The 17862-nt window shown below is 39.3% G+C and overlaps 1 pseudogene; it reads left to right on the top strand.

The window, feature by feature from the left end:
• Positions 1-16469: 16469 nt before the first annotated feature.
• LOC138151574 (LYR motif-containing protein 1-like) lies at positions 16470-16876 on the top strand (annotated as a pseudogene).
• Positions 16877-17862: the final 986 nt, after the last annotated feature.

The raw sequence follows: 17862 nt of genomic DNA, 5'->3' as shown, positions 1-17862 counted from the left end.
TTGTTTGATACATTTTTGAAAAATCTTACACAGGGAGAGATGTTTTTAAAAAAAAATCTCTATTTCCCCAACCAAATGACTTCCTATTAGGTTATTCTATGGCATTCCTCTCTATTTCATACCTGATAGAGATTCAGAATACACAAAGGCAAGCAGAAACGAGGTAATCTTCACTGAAGGCTAATAAAAAATGATTTCCTGGTATTACAATAAGGGTAAATATAGAGGAAATCAACAGAAAAGAGTCTGACCCCCTTGGCTCCATACGTCTGTGAAAAGAGTAATAATCTACACAAAATTTGTAGTTGGAAGAACATAGAAGGTGGGAGTGAGATGTCAAGAGACTTGGGTTGCAATGCCCACTCTTCCACCAACTAGCTAAGTGACATTGGGCAAGTCACTTAAATCCTTTGGGCCTCACTTAAATAAAAGGGTTAGATTGGAAAATCTCTAAAGATTCTTCCAATTCTAAAATCATATGACTCACTCTGCAATAAGAGGATGACACAATTACTCCCTTACCCCTCAAAATCCAATTCATTCTTAGGCATTTATATAATTTTAACACTCAAAATAATAGAGGTCATAGTTCCAATAAAGAGTAAGACTGTGTACCCCACAAAGTTTGCCTTCACTGTATCAGTAATTCAACATTAATTCACTGTATTTAAGAGGAAATTCTTATTCCAGGACATGAAGAATCAGAAATCTTGATTAAGTGATACTTTGTCAGATGAATGGAAATTGCGTGACAAGACCTTCAAAATCAAACAAATGGAGAAAAAGACAAGAACAGAACATCTAAATTTCTTTGTCTCTCTTTCCTTTGTTCAGGCATTCACAATTAAAGTAGGGTGTTGCCTTTGTGGGGAAAAGGAGGACTGAAGAATTTAATGTATGTGGTTGGCTTCTGCTTGTTCAGATATGAGATTAAATATCCAGAAAGAGCTGCATGGTATTCAGACAGTCTTGGCATACTAGGCATCTTTTCCCAAAGGGAGAAATGGACGGGGCTTGATAATTAATGCAAGGAGAAAGAGTAGAGTGACTGACACATCCATAGGTACAACCAGATGGCATAGTAGATAGAGTGATGGGTCTGGAGTCAGGAAGACCTGAGTTCAAATCCAGAGTCAGACACTTATTATGCTGCCTTGGGAAAGTCACCCTAACTTCCCTTTGCCTCAGTTTCTGAAATGTAAAATGGAGATAATAAAAGCACCTACATCATGGCATAGAGAGGAACAGATTGAGATAATCTCTGTAAAGCTGCTTAGGCACCGTACTTGGTACATAATAGGTGCTGCATAAATGCCTCTTCCCTTTCTCCCCCTAATCACTGAGTGTCAGAGGAATTTTTTACCAATCTTGGTTAATAACTACTTTCCTCACCTCTGTTCTATTCATAAGTGCCTAATGCCTGCTTGTCCAAGGTGGGAGTATTTGTAAAGGGCAATTCCCTCTGTTTGTTCTGGAGCATAAAATAGTATAAGCACAATGTTTCAGGAGTTATTTTGGTTGATAGGCTGTCTTGGCATAGCTGATCGGATTGGTGTCCGGTTGGCCCTTATCTGGAGAGTAGCTTGCCTGAGGACAAAAAGGACATAGGTTTCTGTCACAGACTTTACCATCAATATACTAAAACTAGGCAAGTGCCATATAAGCAGGAGCTAATGTGTGTCTTCCTTAAATTCCAGAATAGACTATGAGAATAAAGGTACTTGATTAGTACACAATAGGTGCTTAATAAATGTTGATTAATTGACTGAGTTCAAGTCCTAGCACGGGCACTAGATGTTTGACTTAACACATCAGAGTCTCTTTTCCTCCTTTATAAAAGGGGGAAAATCATTCTTGCAATATATCTCCCTAGAAGGGCTGTGTGATGAGAGAAGTTATTTATAAACCTTAAAGCTCTTATCTTAATGAGGTATTTTTTGTAAGTCCTCTGAAGAGAACAGCCACATATCTGCTGTTTACCCCTTCTAAAAAATGTTTTTATACTTATCTCCTATGAAACTATGTGGAGAGCCTAACAAAGGATGGTATAAGAATTAAACCCATTCTTTCTAAACTCAAGGCTACACCATTCTCTATCTGGCCTTCCCCATAATGGATGCTTATATATCTTTTGGTAGATTGAATTTGTCAGAAATTCTCCTTAGTAATCAAGGTATTCAAGGAATTTCAGATGGAAGAAGATTCAGGAACTGGGAGGTAGCGGGCCTCTAGGAGCCAGAGGGCTTCTAGGAACCAGATAATTGTGGAACTTTCTCTCCCTGGTGAGTCTACTTAGTGAGCCCTCCTGCTTCCCTTTCCTTCTCCTTTTCTGCCAGGTGGTTTTTGAAAGTGTTATTGGAGAGGCTCAACTCTTATCCCACCCTTTGTTAGGCTCTTCCCACATTTTCACAGGAGATAAACATGCTAATGCACATAGGTAGTCAGTACTGGCTCTTATTTTCATCTCCCTGCCCTGGGTGTTACAGGCTACACATAAATCTGCCCTACATTGAGATGAGACCAAAGGCTTACTTCTTATTCCTTTTTTTCGCACGTGTTGTTTAATTTCCCTGCCTCTGTCAAGCAGGTTTTTTTTTATCACAGATTTTTTTTTTTTAACAACCTCTGAGTACACGGTACTCTATCACTTATGGAAGGGCCATATTGATCTTTCTGGTTTGTGCTCTAAAGTGGCTTGCGTCAACAGCCAGTAAGTCAGCCTGTTTCAACAGCGCAGGCCATTTGCAAACTTCAGGATGAGATGCTGCAGGATGCCAGGGAAAATGTTTTTGTTTTTCCAGGGGGAACTATAGTTCATGAAATGTGGTTAGCATAGCGTGTTTGTATGCCCTTAAAAATCATTTTACAACCACACTGAGTGCCTCTAAACATTAAATATATTTTATAAGTAGTTGGTTAACTAGCTGTTTGTGTACTTTAAATAGTAAATAAAATGGAAAGGCTCTAAACATCAACCATATTTCATAGTGTAAGATGCTTTTCCAGCCACTCAATAATTCTAAATGTTAAGAAAAATTGATTTTCTATCTGTTGAGTGCCTCTCAAAATTTGCATCTTATCTTTCCACAGTAGCTACTTTTCAGAAGTTAAATCTCTCCCATTTTGGCCTAGTTGTGCCCATGTTCAGAATAGGCAGCCTTTTATTTTAGCAGCCAAACAAGAGGCTTGGATGAAATGATGAAGGAGGGCCCTTCTTCCCTACTGATGATTCTTTGTGAACATCATTTTATTTGACCATGTGTTTAGTGGTAGACATCACCTTAATATAGCATTACCACAAGGCACTGCTGAAGATTAAAAATGTGTAAATAGCATTCTAATAGCTTTTTTGAAATGGACAAAGCACAAAGGTTCCAATTCAGCAAAAAATCAAAATAGGTCTTTTTGCCCTTTTTTTTCCTGCATTGATGAAGAAAACAATGGCATATCATGAAAAGATCACTGACTCTGAAGATAGAGGAAATTAGCCTTGCTACAGAGGTTCAAATCCTTCCCTCTGATGTATATTACCCTTATGACTTTGGGCAAATCACTTTGTCTCCCTTTATTTCAGTTTCCCTAACTTTAAATGAGGGAGCCTCTCAGGTCCCTTCCATCTGTGAGCTATGATCTGACACAGATCTAGTTTTGTTGTTATTTTGTTTGTTTTTGTTTTGCTTTTTGGAGGGCAAGTGTGGTTAAGTGACTTGCCCAAAGTCACAGGGCTAGTAAGTGTGTCAAGTGCCTGAGGCTGGATTTGAACTCAGGTCCTCCTGACTCCAGAGCCAGTGCTCTATTCACTGCACCACCTAGCTGCCCCTTGTTTGTTTGTTTTAATGCAAAATGAGCAGTTTGAGAAAGAGGTACTTTCCACCACTCCCACCAAAAGAAGCATAGAATCATGGGAGAAGGGTATCTATAATAGCACTGATACATATGTAGTGATTTAAAGATTTTTTTTATTTTTATAAAGTTATTTTACACACATTGTTTCATCTGAGCTACATAATAGCCTCACAAGGTTGGTATTGTTATTATCTCCACTTTATAGGTGAAAAAAATAAAGTTTAGATGGATAGGGTGACTTTTCTGTGATCACAAACCTAGTAAGTATCAGAGGTGAGATTTGAATTCAGGAATTCTTGATTTCAAGTCTCTGCAATATTCCAGTGCTTTCTGCACTCCTCCAGGCTGCTTCTAACATGTTAGCACCCTGTAATGGTAATGGGAATTTGAAGATCTTCCCTGCTTTGAAAATACACTCTGCCCCCTAATAGACTGAATGTAGGTAGTTACATGGAGCCTGTGGTGGGAGGAGTTTGCCAAAGGGTGGAGCAGAGCCCACTGAAAGCTGGTAGTCAAAACCTGTTAAACTATTGGGAGGAGAGTTTGTTTCCAAGGCAGTCAGTCAGGCTTGTGAGTAAATATTGGTTTTGTGTTGTTGCTGTGGCTCTCTATGCTGTTGTGACTGATTAACTTCTTTGCTACTGTGATGGAATCCGCTTACTAGTTTGGGGATTTGATTTTCTGGTATCTGAATAAATGTTTCACTTCTGTCTTCTCTATGGAGGATCTGTTCTACTTTGTGATTGAGCACCATGCAGGTATATTTATAGTGATCACGGGCACTGTGAATATTGCATTGGTGCCACACGCCCCTACACTGAGTTATACTGTGGAAACACAATCACCAAGCCTCTCAATGGCATTAGTAGTTTATGTTATTTTTTTTTAAGCACAAAATGTTTAGCAAATATCCTTATAGAATAAAAGCCTCACCTATGAGATGGGAATAGTCAAAGGTCCTCAGAAGAAATGAAGACTTCCTTCCATCTGGATATTGGCAACTAGGTAGTAGAGAGGATAGAGCACCAGGCCTGGAGTCAGAAAGACCACTTTTCATGAGTTCAAATCTGGTCTCAGATATTTACTAGCTGTGTGACCTTGGGTAAGTCACTTCACCCTGTTTGCTTCAGTTTCCTCATCTGTAAAATGAGTTGGAGAAGGAAATGGCAAATTATTCCAGTATCTTCACCAAGAAAAACCAAAATGGGTTCACAAAGAATTGGATAGGACTGAAAAATGGCTCAACAGTAGCCTATCTGGATAAATTAGAACCAATCAAATCTCTAAGAAAAGACAAAGTCATAAGTTAGCACACCACAAATGTGGAAAATGTGCTTAAATTCCACTCTGATGGGAAATAGTCTTCTTTCTCAAAGCACACACACAAATCTTTTTTTCCTCTTTTTGGCTGCTATGACACTGTATGATCTTGGCCAAGGCACTTTATAGGATAATAAGATTCAGAACTAGAAGTGATCTTAGTGTTCAGAATCTACTCTACTTCTCTCATTTTATAGATGAGGAAACTGAGGCACAGGAATGTTTAATGATTTGCCCAGAAGCATCCAGGTTGATGAGGCCAACATTCATCCCATGGTACTACATCCAGTGCTGTTTCCATTATATGCCACTGCCTTCTTTGGGGGGAGGGGGGGGTCTCAGTTTCCTTATTAGTCAAATGAGGGGAATAGATGCGATAGCAGTTTTCAACTATGATTCCATGGTTCTCTTCGACCTCCATTTGAAAAAGAATGCTCCCAGTAGTTCATCCGAGTGTCAGGCATGCTAGAACTTGAGACAGTGTAGATAAGCATCTTATTGTCTATATAATGTAAGGTGAACAAAATTCCTCTTAGCTACGCCCTAGATATTGCCGCTGAGATGACTAGATACCCTCCAGGATCAGAGGAGGACAAGTAAGGCTAATTTTGTGCCAGATACATAACTCTTACTTACCCCCATTAAAAGAATGCTCTCCCAGTCTAGAGGGTACAGGAGAATTAGGTTAAAATAAAATGTTAGACCTCTTTTCTGGAAATACAAAGAAACACAGTAAATGGACCCTCTTCTTTGGCTGATTTTAACATCAGTTTGCATATACAAGTAATATCTTTTTTTAAAAGAATTTAAAAAAACAAAAGATCTTTTCCTGATCTTAGCATTAATTTGAATGGCAACAATTCAAAATCCAGGAAGAGAGGCTAACTCAAAAACTCTGACTTCAGATGTCTAAACTCAAAATGAACCAAGTTTGGCTAATAAGCAAGGTCAACTGAGGAACTCAGCACAGAGGCAAAGTAGAACTCATTGTTGACCACTGAGACTTGATGGGATGGGACCCAAGACCAGAACAGGGCCCTAGAAGTTTCTTATTTAAGAGAAACAGGGTAAGTTAAATGGGGGTGGGGGTGGGGAGGACAGAATAGTATTGCGTAGAGTTTCCCAAAAGTCTTAGTATAATTTAAAACTTTTGGTAACACGAAATTGCATGGGGACTTTAGGAATACCCTGCATATAAAGAAGATATGCTCATAGGAGGGAAACTAGAACCAAGTAGGGAAGCATGATAAAGAACACTTGCACAAAGATCAGTGGTGGGAGAAACAGAAATGATGTTGTACTGGGATTACATGACAGACCACCTGGCCAAAAGAAGGCAATGTATGAAGAGTTCAGGAAACAAAATCATAAGGTTAGCGTGAAAAGATTGTATCGACCGGCTATTTCAATTACCTAGACATCTACTATAGTTCTCTCTGTACAATTCATTAGAAAAGCTAATCAATTCTTGACTTGTCTTAATGATAGAATCATTCTCTAAAAGCTAAAGGAAGCAATGAGGAAACTACTCATCTATACCTGATTGTGACTAACAAGAAGTTCCTTGTTGCTGACAGGGAATTGATGAAATCTTGGGAGAAACTAGCTAACCCATTTCAATCCATCAATCAATAAACATTTACTTTAGGTTGGAAAAGACAGATAGACATAGCCTAATAGACATCCTAGATTTAGGGTGAATATATGTCAAAGGATTGAGAAAAAGGATAAAACAGAATCATATGGCCTAAAAAATTTCCAGGAGGACCAGGCCTAAGAGGGTTGGAAAGTGCTCAAGAATGATTTCTAAAGATGTGAATGGGAAAGATTCCAGTGAGGATGAAAACAGGGAGATCTCTAAAGAAACTGATATGATTGCACAGATTTGAAAAAGATATAGATGAAAGGAGGAAACAAGTTCAGGTAATAGAGGAAGTAAACAAAAGTAAGGACTGATCGTGTAAGAAAAATGTCAGGAGAATGAACTGAGACTGGCCAGAAATACCAAGGACAGCAAAATGAGACTTTTTTTTTAAAGCTAAGCTGGAAAACAAAAGAATCAAACAAGAGGCAGTACTGCTCATTGGAGCAAATAAAATAGGAATAATGGACAACAGACAGATAGCAAAAGTGTTCAAGTCTCATTTTCTTCCTGTTCTATCTGTCAAGGAGAATGATCTTTAAGCTAGAATAACAATGACAAAAAAAAATTCTTGATAGGCAATTATAATTCAAGATAAACAAAGAGACAGCATGAGACTTCTAGCTACCCTTAATGAACTCTACTTACAAGGTTCATACCAACTTTATCCCAGGTTACTGAAAGAAAATTATAGGTGTGGTTGCTGAAATATCATACGTAGTCTTTAATAATAATAGCTAACATTTTTATAGAGCTTACTATATGCCAGACATTGTGCTAAGCACTTTATATTTTATTTCATTTGATCCTCACAACAACCCTTCAAAGTAGGTGCTATTATGATCCTCATTTTACAATTGAGGAAACTGAGGTAAATAGGGATCAAATGATTTGCCCAGGGTCATGTTGCTAGTAAGCATCTGATGCTGGATTTGAACTTGATTCTTCCTATCTCCAGGACTCACTGCTACATCCACCCCTTTAAAGATTTTGGGCAGGGGAATAGCACATATTGCATTTTTTTAAGTGGGGGAAAGGAATAGGGCAAAATCTGCACATTTTATATCAGTGAGCTTTGACTTGGATTCCTGGAAAAATCCTAGTGTGTTATTAAAAGAGTGCCTTGTGAGCATCTTGAAAAAGCCATAGGAATCACAAAAAGCCAAAGTGGTTTCATCAAAAACAGGTTATACCAGATTAGTCTCATTTTCCTTCTTGACTATGTTATTATACTGTTAGATTTAGGAAGGTAAAAACCATAGTTTACAGATATTTAAGTGAGATATTTGTCAAAGTTCATTAAGTAATCCTTGTGGACAGGCTCAAGACATGGGGTGACTGATAGTACCAGAAGATGGATTTGGAACTGGGTGAATGAACAGACTCAAGAAGTAATCATTAATTGATGAATTTCAATGTGGATGAAAGCCTCTACTAGAATAACCCAGGTATCTCTTTTTTTGGCCCTCTGCCATTTAATACTTTTAATGTTGGCAATTGATGATGCTGTTGACATTTGTTGGCAAAAATGGTACACTGATCAGGTATGCAGATGAAACAAAATTGAAAAGAACAGCTAACAGTTATTGGATGACAGAGTTGGGAGGCTAGATCTCAAGAGACTAGAATAATATTCTGGAACTAAAAAAAAATAAATTTAATTGAGATGAATGTGAAATCCTTTGCTTGGTTTTTAAGAATCAGTTTTACCATGCAAGACATGGGGTAAGATGATAGGGTATTAGGAAATAACAATATTAAATGGGTCAGGGTTTTAGTTCAATAGAGAAAATGGCAGACAAAAAAGTATGTATGATTTTAGGCTACAATAGGAAAGGAATAATTAATCTCCAGAACTTGAAGGATAACAGTCCTACTTCACCCTATGTTAGTCACATTTGGTATTCTGTGTTCATTTTGGGGTTGTACATTTTAGGAAGGACATTGACAAGCAAGTAGGAAGACATCCAGAGGAGGGAGATGAGAATGATGAAGGACCTTGTGACTATGCCAAACAAGTTGGAGAAACTAGTCATTTTTAGCCTAGAGGAGAGAAGACTTAAGGGGGACATGACAGTTTTCTTCCAAGTATCTGAGCTTATCTGAGGGATTGAACTTGCTCTGCTGGCTCCAACAGCTAAAACTAGGAGCAATGGGTGAAAATTTCTCAACAACCTCATTTGACTTGATACAGAGAAAAACTAAGCTTTAAGAATTAGGGGTGTACAAGATTAGAAAGGGCTACTTCAAGCAGAGGGAAATAGCCTCTCTTCGGAGGTTATCAAGTAAAAGGCTACTTCTGGAGGTAGGAGATAGCCCCACTTCGTAGGTTGTCAAGTAGAAACTGGATGGCCACTTTATACTGTAAAGGGCATTTTTATTCATGTATAGGCTGGACAAGATGACCTCTCCTGTCCTTTCCTGATACTGAGCTGTGATTCTATAAACCACCCTGAGGAAAGGGATACATTGCCTTTAGGTATTACCTAATGGAAGAGGCTAATGGGAAGAGAAAAGGAAAAGACCAAAGAGAAACTGAGGAATATCAAAGGCTGTTTTTGACAACTTAGATCATAGATTGCTAAATCTGAGACCATAAAGATTATCTAGCCTCAGTCCTTCATTTTAAATGTAACTGGGCTTTCACCCAAATTTGCATGCTGTTGTATATGCAGAAAGAGTCTTGAATGATTTGGTGGAGAGCTTGATGTGACACTGAGCATTTGTCTCAAGAGTGGAGTGAGTGCCAGAGCTTGAGGAGAGAGACATATGGAAAGATTTTGGAAGCTGCAGACATGTCAGGGAAACCAGGTCCTCAACACATCCTTGATGATTAACTAAGATCAGGCCCTCTCTAGTGGTTTGAGCTGAGATCTCATCTTGCTCTGAGGAAAGGGCTCATTCACTCTAGCATATTTTCTGTATTTGTATATATTCTAATCCAGGGAACTCCACTTTCTTATGGGCTTGCTTGCTAATTACTATATATGTGATCATTTTTCACGTAACTAGCATTAGGTGAGGAATCAAGGGGTCTGAGGTCCAGTAAGCAGGGAAGCAGTTTTGTTCTGAGCCAGATCCACAATCCTAGATGAGCAACATTTATGGATTGCAGATAGAGAGAATTCTCATCTATTTCCCTTCTTAAACAAAGGTGAGGAAAGGAACAAGCACCCAAAGGTAGCTCTTCTTAGCACTGGAAAGAGGTAAAGTGGATTCCAAAGATGTATGTCACCTCCATGCCACATTTAGACACCCATTGTGGCTGTGGTTCTTCCATGGGTGTGCATCTCTTACATAAACATGGCAATTGATACTGAAGTTCAGAGAAAGTCAAGTGATTTGCCCAAGGTCATAAAATTAATTTCATGACCAGGACCTAAGACTTTTGGATTCCATGGTCACCATAATATCTAAGGCTAGCCTTGGAAGTTATCCTATTTAAAGCATGAGTTCTTAATGGTTTTAGTGTCATGGCAATTTGGTATAGTGTATGACTCCTCAGAAGAGTGTTTTTAATTAAAAAAAATAAATTACATGAGATAACCAAGGAAACTAATTCTATTTTAACATACTTATTAAAATATTTTTTAAAAAGTTTACAGACTCCAGGTTGAGAAGTCCTACTGAAAGGGATTATACACAAGGACTACTTTCTGTATCTGTTAACTTTGCTCATTTTAAATTAAACTTTTGTCTTAAACCAGATATAGAGACACAAAAAAGAGACCAGGTGGTGATATGTTGCTTAGAGGAAGCAGAAAAAAAGGTCACTAGGTCTTTCAGCTTCTTCCAGGCCAACTCTTATGATTTCTTTAGAACAGAAGATATGACATAAAAAGGTAGAAAGCAATTTCATCACCAACTTCTTTACCATGAAATTATAGAAGTATAGAGCTCTGGGCTTATTTGCCACAGTCCTGGAAGTAGGAGGAATGTGATAAGAACAAAGAACACTCTATTGAACTGAAGAAATCAGAAGAGACAGGAGGAGAGGAGCTCAAAAAGCAGATGTAACCTTAGTGTGGGCAAGTTATCTACTTGTAACAGTGGGACTATGACTTACTATGTAGGCATGTTACCTACTGGTAACAGAGCTGGTCTGAGGAAAGGTAATTCACAGACATTGACTGAAAGAACTGTAGCCTTACCTGCTGGGGAGAGGCTTACTAACCATGCCATCCCCCAGTTAATAGTGGACAAAAATGCAGATGGTCCTGAAGATATGTCCTCATTGAAATCATAGCTGAATCCAGTTAGGATGCTGAAAAGGCAATAAGATTCCTCTAGTAGAGAAATGCTTCCCAACCATAGTACTCCCAGTAGAGCTAGCTGACAGAATTGGCTGATATACAAGAAGCTTATTAACCACAGCTTCAGAAATAGATGGTGGACAGAGTATTCAGTGACTAAGGATTTCAACATAGCTGAATAACTGAAGTGCAAAAGCAATGCCCAGCAAAGGGCAGCAGAAATGCGATGCCTAAACATGAACAGGTTCAGCAGAAGGTAGTACAATGACATCATCGGGAGTCGTTAGTGACCTTGCAATATTGCCTGGTACCTGCATAGCCTGACCACAAATGGTATCTTTATGTAAATCTTCCATGCAGGTGCCTTGGTCCCATGTTTTCCATGTGTATATGCTTCCAGGTTTGCACTTAAAGGGGATGGTTTGTTATAATATTTATTACCACATTCTCTCCTTTGTTTTAAATGTGTTTGTATTTGAACTCGGGTCCTCCTGACTCCAAAGCCAATGTTCTATTCACTGAGCAACCTAGTTACCCCAGAATTTTCTACTAGTGTAATTTCATTCTGAATACATTTTATTTCTATAGTAGATATCACCTACAGACAAGATTCCAGGGGGAGAAAAAAGGTGCCTAAAAGCAAAGTGGCTTCTCTATTGCTCTCTACTATGTAGCAACCTGTTTATAGTTGGTAGATTGTGATGTAATCAGAAAAAAAAATAGCTCCAATATTTCAAAGACAGAAAATGAGTCAGGCTCGTATACTTCTAAAGAATCAATTACTATCTAAATTAGATTTTCAACAAATAGAGGGAATCTAGGATTTTTCTGACAACATGCATGTGATATTGCTCTGAGAGGACAGATATCCTAGGGTCAGTACTTAATACTCTTATCTAAAACAGCAACACTATAGTATGAGATATTCTTTTTTTTCTTATTTAGCATTTTATTTTTCCCCAGTTACATGTAAAAAAACCATTCTTAACACTCATTTCAAACACTTTTACTTCCAAATTCTCTCCCTTCTTCCCTCCCTACCCCATCCCTCATTGAGAAGGTGAGCAATTTCATATAGGTTATACATCTGTAGTCATGCAAAACATTTCTGTAATCGTCATGTTGTGAAAGAGAACATAGACCAAAAAAAGCATTAAGAAAAATAGAGAAAGTTAAAAAAAATGTACCCTTCAATCTGTATTCAGATACTATCCATTCTTTCTCTGGGATGGAGAGTATTTTTCATCATAAGTCTTTCAGAGTTGTCTTGCATCATTGTATTGCTGAGAATAGCTAAGTCATTCACAGCTGATCATCTTACAATATTGCTGTTACTTTGTACACAGTACATGTCACTTTGCATCAGCCCATACAAGTCTTTCCAGGTTTTTCTTAGAGAATCCTGTCCATCATTTCTTATGGCATAATAGCATTCCATCATCATCACACACTGAAATTTTTTCAGTCATTCTCCGATTGATGGGCATCCCTTCAGTTTTCACTTCTTTGCCCCCAGAAAAGAGCTGCTATACGTATTTTTGTGCATATTGGTTCTTTTCCTTTTTGTTTTTTATATCTTTGGGGATGTAGACCTAGTGATGGTAATGCTAAATCAAAGGGTATGCATGGTTTTAAAGCCCTTTGGACACAGGTCCATATTGCTCTACAGAATAAATGAAGCAGTTTACAACTCCACCAACAATGAATTAGTATGAAATATTCTTAAATAATGAAAACATGAATGTAACATGGTGCCTACATTCATGGACATTTAGCACTAGAAGGGCCTCCAGGATGATTTAGTACAAGCCATTACTTTAACAGATAATAACAGAAATAAAGAACAAACACAATATCACAATCTTGCCATAAAGAAACCCTAACAGACGGACAAGAGATCTTCCCCAGATTGCCCCTCACCCGTAGAGCTGGTGCCTTTCTCTAAGATTATTTAATTTTGTACATATATGTGTGCGCACACACACATATATACACATGTCCATACTTTCTTTTACTCTATATATTTATATACACATGTACGTATTGTATATGTATGTGTATGTATGTGTACATGTATATACATACACATTTTATATTTACAAGGGTATTTGCATGTCATCTTCCCCATTTGAATGTGAACTCCTTGAAGTCAGAGACCATGTTTTGGCCCTTCTTTGAATACCAGTACTTTTTATAATGCCTGGTACTTAGTAAGCATATAATAAATGCTTATACACTCACCCAAAAATTTTTTTGTCCAATTCTCTTCCTTAAGTTTAGAAAAGTAGATTTAATCAGGAAATTCATTCTTTGATTCCCCCTAAATTGAGGGGAATATATTAGAATTTGGATATCAATGAAAATTACCTGACAAGATATATTTTATATCTCCCATAAGATGACATTGGCTCTTTTTCTAAACCACAGAGGTAAAATACTGCATGTTCTTCCCACACCCCTTTCCACCTTTTTTTTTAAGGAAGGTGACATCTCTTCTTAATCTTTTCTTCATAAAAAGTAGGCACTAAAACTAACATAACTAGAAGGAGCTATAACACCAGCAAACAGCCAAGGCTTTGCCGAGTGCTCACATGCCTTGGCATTATAGATATGATTTGAAATTGTAATTTCATTTTACCATCAAGGTGAAAGGAGATGTTAACATGAAAGAGTTATTCACTCAGTGGGGGAAAGCTAGAGAAAACTTGAACTTAACAAATCTACTCTGCTTTCAGTATGGAAAGCTTGTCAGAGACCCAGTCCCTTCAGCTTTCACACTAGAAGATCAATGGATATTTTGCCAACCTAACTAATACATAATCTTTTTCTCAAGGTGAATGAAACTATTTTTTAATACAAGGAATGTAAGTGTTGGTGAAAGCAATAACCAACCCTATGGCCTTAGGTAAGGTACCTAACCTTTTGGGGTTCATGCTTCCGAGGATGAATCGATCACTTCTGATTTGGGAGATCATGGAAGGTTTTGTGCTGTGAGAGAGAGGTAGAAAACAACTGGGCAAAGACCAGAAAAGGACATCCAACGTGGAAGAAAGACTGCATGCAAAAGCAAGAGGCAGCAAAGTTGGATAGCAAGCAACCCTCTCCTTCACAGAACTTTCTTATTACTGTCAAGGGCACCGCCATGCTCAGTTACCCAGGCTCCCAACTCCCTCAGGGTCATCATTGACTTGTGTTGTCAAGTGTGGTGGCTACCTTCCCAGCATCCCTACATGTGTTCCTTCTTTCCAGTTACACAGTTACCACTCTAGAATAGGTCCTAATCACCTCCTTGCATTTGCCTACATTTTCCCCACAGTTAGTCTCCCTGCCTGTCTCCCCCTTCCTGTCTATCTTCTTCTCAGGTGCCAAGGTGACCTCTTAAACCACATGTCTGACCATGCTATTGCCCCCTACCCAATTAACTCTAGTTAATCCTATTACCTCCAGGAGCAAATTGAAAATCTTCTGTTTAGCTTTTAAAGTCTCCCACACCCTGATTCTTCCTTACCTTTCCAATCTTCTTACATTTTACTTCCGTTCACATACTCTAGGACTCAGTGACCCTGGCTTTCTTTAAGTTGCTCCAATAGGATGCTGTGTCTCCCAACCACATGCCTTTTCACTGGCGGGTCACCATTTCTGGAATGCTCTGCATTGACTTCTGCATTCTGGTTTCCCTAGTTTCCTTCATCATTCAGCTCACATCCCACCTTCGGTGAGAGGCCTTTCCTGGGTCCCCCTTCTTCCACCTCCTACTCCATGCCTAGGGCCTTTCTCCTGAGAATACCTCCCATTTCCACTACCCATTTCTTGTAGGCACATGATTATTTGTGTGTTGTCTCCCTCACTAACATTGGAACTACTTGAAGTCAAGAAGCATGGTTTTTTTTCTTTTCTTTGTATAATCAGTACTCCTCCCTTGAACTCACCCCACAATAACAAATGGGTTGTCAAGTGTTTTTGTTGCTACCTTTGGAGAATCTCTCCTCATGTGAACAGCATCTAGACCATTGTAAACTCTCAATAAGCACTTGTTGCCTGATTGAAAGCATAAGATGAATTAAGGGAATGTCAAATGGGCCAGTTTGACTGGAATGCCAAGTATACAAAAGACTAAGTCAAGGAGAATAAGGTATATAAAGGAAAGGTCAAGTTGTCAGCACCGTGGCCTGGAGAAGAGACAAAATGTACAACAGTGGGCTGAGACAGCCCTATGACAAAGGCCAGCACTAACTCATCCCAAGGGTAGTTGAGATGTATTGTACATATAGCATTAAGCTGGATACCACAGTAGGAGGAAGAACACAAACTTAGGCAAGTAGCAATAAACTGTCTTTTTTTGTGGAACCTTGTATCCCTTTCTGTTGTTTTCAGAGAAGTCTTTAAGGTATTGAGACAACTTGGCACTATTGTAAGGATTCCCTGGGAACTTTTATAATGTTGGCATTTCTCTGTGTATCTTTACTGATCTTTGGCAAATCAGGAAGGGAAGTTATGTGTGCCATTGAGGCTATTGTTGGCACCTCCCCTTTGGCTGATCTTCTTGTATTAAGTGAGCCCGTGATCATTAGACCTTTCTAAGATGGTCTAGGCTACCTTTACAACACAGAAATTATAAGAAGCTCTATACTATAAGCTCTGAGGGTGACCATAAGAGAACATCAACAGAAAAAGGACCTTGAGACATTGGAGAACTCTCAACTATCAACCAAGTGAGCCAGCATTCCTAGCCTCTTTTCCCCTTTCCCCAAATCAAACCTGTCGCCCTGAAGTCTACTCATCACAACAATATTACAGTTTTCTAATATACCATCCACAAGGCCAGCACAAGGAAAGGCTACCATTGCTAAATGAGTACCAGTCTAAGATGGGAACCATAGCCATCAGGTTTCTCAACTTTGTAACCCTGCCTAGAAGCAGAAACTTAGATACAACAATCCACAGGTCCTAAGATGAAGACCTCAGATACAAGGCTCTTCACTTTAAAGATATAAACCGGAATCAGAGTTTCAGACACCAACTTCTTACCTCTTAGAGTCCTCCCAGAGCCAGAGGCCAAGAGGCCAGGTATCCAACCTCAATGACCAGAGCCCTTTATTTCAAGGACTAGATCATCAGATACCATGTTTTTAACCTAGAGGACACTGCCCAGGATGAGAGAGCTTCAGACACTAGACCTCTTGCTATCAGGAAAACATCAAGGAATAAGGCATCTGACTCCAGGCTCTTTTCCCTTAGTGCTTAAGATTAATCTGACACTGACCCAACCTGTTATCACAGTAAATCAACAACCATTTATTAAGCACTTAATAGTGTCAGGCATTGTGCTAAGGACACAAATAAAGGTAAAAAATAGACTTTGCGGTCTGCTCCTCAGGACTCCCAACACTCCCTGCTCTTCTCCTTTGCACTGTGGGTGGTGGGGCAGGCGTGATGAATACAGTATGACGACAGCAACAAGACAAGAAGTTCTGAGTCTGTACCGCAGGATTTTCAGGATCACAAGGAGATGGAGTGCAGCCTCAGGGCAGATGGAGGACACTCTCAGAGAAAAGCAGTACATTATAAATTAAGACAGAACGTTGTTCCAGTAAAACAAAAAAATCTTACGGATTCAGAACTAATTAAACAATGTATAGATGAATGTATAGCAAGAATTGAAATAGGATTGCATTATCAGATCCCATATCCAAGGCCAATTCACCTGCCTCCAATGGCCCTCACTCCCCTACAGAGTTGTGGACTTCAAACCCAGGAGAAACTAAGGAGACTTTCCGAAACATTATATCTCAAGTCTCACAATGAAGTTTCTTAATCTAAGACATAGGTTCTCTAGGTAACTGGTGACAGTGAAAGAGCATTGGACCTGGAGTCAAGATGACCTAAGGTTGAATCTGTCTCAGACACTGACTGGCTATGTGACCCTGGGCAAGTCACTTAACCTCTTTGGAACTCAGTTTCCTTATCTGTAAAAGGGGTTGGGCACGTGCCCTCTATGGTCTTGTCCAGCTCTAGATTCATGATCAAGGGTCGGGGGATGTGAACAGGCAGTTTTCAGATGAGGACATTAAAGCTATCTATGGTCATGTGAGGAAGTGCTCTGAATCCCTATTGGTTGGAGAGGTGTAAATAGAAACAACTTGAGGTATCATATTACACCTCTCGGATTGGCTGACGTGATGGGACAGGAGAATGATGGATGTTGGAGAGGATATGGGAAGGTTAGAGCACTGGTGCATTGTTGGTGGAGTTGTAGACTGGTCTGGACATTCTGGAGAGTGGTTTGGAACTGTGCCCAAGGAGTTGTGAAGCAGTGCATGCCCTTTGACCCAGCAATACCACTTCTGTGTCTTTATCCCAGGGAGATCATAGGGGTGGAGGGGGGACCCACATGTACAAGGGTATTTGTAGCGGCTCTTTTTGTGGTGGCCAGGAATTGGAGGTTGAGGGGATGTCCATTGGTTGGGGAGTGACTGGGTGAGTTGTGGTGTGTGAATGTGATGGAATGCTGTTGTGTTATAGGAGATGATGAGTGAGCAGACTTCAGAGAAGCATGGAGAGACTTCTATGAACTGATGTCGAGTGACGTGAGCAGAACCAGGAGAATATTATATATAGTAACAGCCACATTGTGTGATGACTTTCACAGACATAGCTTTTCTCAGCACTGCGGGGATCTGGGACAACTCCAAGGGACTCACAATGGGGGATGATGTCCACATCCAGAGAGGGGACTGTGGAGTCCGAATGCAGACTACAAACCATACTATTTGCTCTCTTTTTTTCTTTTGTCATTTTGTT

Source organism: Petaurus breviceps, unplaced genomic scaffold (genome assembly GCF_028583685.1).
Source record: "Petaurus breviceps papuanus isolate PSGF00001 unplaced genomic scaffold, PetGlider_PUasm1.0 90903, whole genome shotgun sequence".
Taxonomy (NCBI): Eukaryota; Metazoa; Chordata; class Mammalia; order Diprotodontia; family Petauridae; genus Petaurus; species Petaurus breviceps.
Note: the sequence above shows the minus strand (reverse complement) of the source record. Positions and strands in the feature narration are given on the sequence as shown.